General features: G+C 36.1%; 1 long non-coding RNA gene across 1 annotated transcript in view; it reads left to right on the forward strand.

The window, feature by feature from the left end:
• LOC121384287 overlaps positions 1–350 on the forward strand; it is a 25648-nt gene extending 25298 nt beyond the window's left edge. Inside the window, exon 3 of the long non-coding RNA XR_005959372.1 lies at positions 1–350. This exon is cut by the window's left edge and continues 934 nt beyond it. This is a non-coding gene — a long non-coding RNA (uncharacterized LOC121384287).
• Positions 351–4555: the final 4205 nt, after the last annotated feature.

Here is a 4555-nt window from a genome sequence, read left to right on the forward strand (position 1 = left end):
CATACCACCTTCCTTCTTTAACTGATCACCGGCATGCATGTATGTAAATATCGAAATAGTTCAGAGTTTTATCTTTATGTATGTCACTGCCTATCGTGAAATATTGTTACCAGATGTTAGGCGGGGCGGGTGCTTATGGGAGTAGAGAAAATAGCTCTCAGCTTAAGAACATTGTTTTTTCCATACTCCCGAAAAATCGTTAATTTTATTTAAACCCAAATGCTATACGATTACAAAACTACCCACTTTGGGTGGACTGTGATTTGGCGACCTCAACACTGTCTTCAATCTTCTACAGAATGATGTTTTAAGTTTGTTTATATATATATATATACACACACACACACACACACACAGATATATATATATATATATATATATATATATATATATATATATATATATATATATATATATATATATATATACATATCACAAGTTCTTGCGGAGGTGTCTAACACATGCATACAGACAGCAATCGGACAACCACATCCAGCCCTGCAGGCAGATTAAGAAAGAAAAAAGCGTGCACACGTGTATCGTTGATCACGTTCAAGATTAACGACAGGCTCTCTCGGCAGTTGACCTGCTGAATCCGGATCACGTCACTTGAAATGTAGTTCAACTTCAACTAACGCTCGCTATCCTAAGCATTTTTCTTTCAGAACAATTCCTGATTTTAATCAGAGGCTGTGCCCACAGTAAGCGTGTTTGAACACTCGGGATATAAATATGAACGACGAAACCGTTACCCACATATTAAACAATGTATAATACAGAGTCAAATGTTTCTGGCAAACTAGAGGTTGATTGCATGAATCTCTATCAAGTAGCTCGTATATAGGAAAGCCACTCCCGAGGAGATCCTTTACTGGAAAATACAACAAGGACGTTAATACCTACCAAACAGACAAAACACTTCAACAACAACAAAACAAACAAACACACACACAATATAAGCTGGTTTGAAAACCGTTTAAAGAACTTGTGTTCGCCACAATTAAGTAAATTATTCAGATTTAAGACAACGTAACCATAATTGGAATGAGCTCCACAACAGCGGTAAAAAGTGCAATATGGCGACCATGTATCTGGCTGAATTAAGACTTTCAAAAACAGTTTAAATGTATATACTAGTATTTTTAGGCAGTATTTTGTAGGCTGATGTTATATATCAACATGTTTGCGACCATGTCTTTAAGTGACTATCTCTTGATTTTAACCAAGCTTCTTCAGACGGTGTTGAAAATCACCATCAGATTGAGAAAGACCCAGTGTTTTTGGAAACATTTTGAAGTCGGTGATTTGTTTTCAAATATTAGGTTTATTGGTAATAAGCTATGTGTATAGGTTTCCATCTCCAGTGACATCATCAACATCATCATCATCGCCGTCACCGTCATCATCACGATCATAATTTTTATCACCGTCACCATTATCATCATCATCGTCATCACCATTGTTATTATCGTTTTTGTTCATTCCTACAATACCATTTTACAACAATTAGTGATATCCAGGACCAATCTGAGTGGAAGTGGTCTGTTGCCATGACTACGCCAGACAAGCAGACGGGAATAGCAACACGTCGTGTGAGTAGGACGACGTTGAGATAGTTATCAGGCTGTGATTGTCCAAACGCAATTCTTGTGAACAGCATATCAAGAACTGTGTATGGACATCAGTGCTTGTGACAATTCTGCTGCCACTTCTCGTTGAAACGTTGGTGCTACATGTCGGTGAACACATCTTTGGAAGAAACCGAACAACTACTCAACAACGGCAACAACACGACGACAACGACGCTTTAACTGCCGCTCTGCCGTAGACCTGTGTGTCTCGGTGGTGTAGCTGTTAAGTCAACGGACATAAGAGTTATTTTGTAGTGGGTTCGCATCCCGTTACCGGCTCCCATCCAAAGCAAGTTTTAACACCTCGTTAGTGTAATGGTTAAGTAATCGGACATAAGAATGTTTGACACAGGGTTTGAATCCCGATACCGGCTCCCATCCAAATCAAGTTTTTAAGTCATCGGTCATAAGAGTTGTTTTGCACTGGGTTTGCAGCCCGATACCGGTTCCCACCGAAAGCACGTTATAGCGGCTCGTTGTTCACTACCAGTCACCTAAACATCCATACAACTGTCATTTCATTTATAACTGTCATTTGTCGTATTGTGGTTATCCCATCTGGTCAGTTAATTCCACCATCATGTAACATCTTTGTTCATATTTACATATATCTGCATTAGTTGTGACGTGTATTACGTGGTTGCATTGTATTCATACTTAATTTTAATTATAGAGCCCATCACCATTTTATAAATCATTGATGTTTAAGTTCCACTTAAATATTACAGAGAGTGGAAGCTACTGTCAGTTCTTTAGTGACCCATTTTGTTGTAAACTATTCTCCTAGTGATAAACATTACGACTGGTGTATTTTCCCTCAGGAGAAATGGGCTGATGAGCAATGATCATAATAATTATGACTTGCAAATGACATTAATCAACAGAACATCAGTCATAGCACTTTACATAGGCGTACGGGCTCCCATTTTTGTATTACTACTAAAGAACTATATAGGGTTTCAAACACATTTTGTCCGAATATCTGTATACCCCCCCCCCCCCCGGCCCCGTGTCTCGTACGCTTATGTTATTATATGTATTCTACACGCAGTAAATGTTTGCTTATGTAAATATTTTATTTTATTTTATTTAAGTTGAAATAATTTGTCTAATTAATAGCAAACTTTATAAATAAGGTACAAAATTGTTTAAAGCATATACCATGGATGGCACAACATCTAAGCATTTAAAATGTATACTGTTAATCAAACGATCATAAAATATTTATGTTGTTTTTTCTTTTTGAAAACCTTTATCTCTTTATGCAGCGTGAAGCTTTGTGCGCTTGTTGTGAGAAATAGTATGCATATACAATGTCACGTGGAGAGTTTGTTGTGCAGAGATACCATCTTGATACTGGAATATGCTTTTGTCGTTGTTAGATACCTATCTGTACGACCGCAAGATTCCATACTGCCGAATACCTCACGTCAAAATATTTATGTTAAAATGTGACGTCTATGGGCTCTTCCGTTATAAGCATTTGATGTAAATTGTATTTTAATACAAGTGTAAAACGTGTTGCGAGCAAACTATATTTTGCAATAAAATTATAGTCTATTTATATTTGTTTTGTTATCACTTGAGTTGTATCTGTAGACACGAAATCCAGAACTGTGTGTATCTCTTAAGTTTACAGCGAGGCGGATAAGAACGAATATTGTGCACTGTGTGATAGAATTGTGCCATCTTGTATGTATGTAGCATTTTGGGTCCCTGACTATTTTCAGATATATTGCCAATTAAACAGCACCACCAGGATGTCTGGAGCGCCACCTTGTGACAAAACATATTTGGCATTATGCCATTATTATTATTATTATTTTAAAGTTCATTTTAAAAATATTGTTTATTATTATATGAACATTGGTAATAAGTAATATTATAAATAAGTACCACATATAACATAGAGTACCATTTAAAAAACAACAACAGCAAACAACTATTGTCACTCTGATGCTAAATTTATAACGAAATATTCAAATTAAATCTCCTCTGTCGGTTCATACGAATCATAGTGAGTGCAATTTTCATTGTTTGGTCTGCAACAGTATCTCTACCCTTTGCCCCAAAACGTTCCTAAATTGATCCATGAATGAATGAATGTTTAACGACACCCCAGCACAATAAATACATCGGCTATTGGGTGTCAAACTATGGTAATGCAAACAAATAAGGTGATGATCAACATCAATATAAAAATTCAAGATTTAAATAAAAACAGTGTAAAGTACTGTGCACAAATACAAATATCACAGATAGATACTGACTTTTACTCAAAATTTCAATTTGTTCTGTATTGGCCATTCTGATTATACATAATTATATTATATTTATGATTAACTGAATTTAAGAAATGTTAAATAATAATAATTTGTAAAATATTGCACACAATGGGCAAACATATTTACAATTTGATTTTCGGTTTCGGTAACACATCATGCTTAATTTCATCTTTCTGGTGGTACTAAACCAAACAACTTCCGGCTGGGTCAAAGTTCGAGGTGCACCCAACGTTTGATAGATCATTTAGCACCACATATCCTGTGATTGGTGATAAATGTGAGTGTGTTGATTGTAAAACAAAATGTATGTAATTTTATTTCATCTAGTACCACTGTGTCAAGCATCCTTGTGCTTGAAACATGTATGGAGTACTTGTATAAAAAAAAGTACTAAAATGGTGTACGGAACTAGGGCAGCCATAGACGCCACCCGTTATCTCTGAAATGAGCAGCTTGACACCCATTATTTTCTGGTTCACTTTAAGGGTGAGGGGTGGTGGTATTTATATCCGTGGTGTTTAAATGTCGACTGATACGCTGCAGGTAGGAGGTTTAGCCATATATGTTACTAGTGTACTACCGTATGTGATTTGATTTGATTTGGTAGTGTATACCCTTCTAGAATTTAGACGACCAAAA

This window comes from Gigantopelta aegis, chromosome 10, assembly GCF_016097555.1.
Source record: "Gigantopelta aegis isolate Gae_Host chromosome 10, Gae_host_genome, whole genome shotgun sequence".
Lineage (NCBI taxonomy): Eukaryota > Metazoa > Mollusca > Gastropoda > Neomphalida > Peltospiridae > Gigantopelta > Gigantopelta aegis.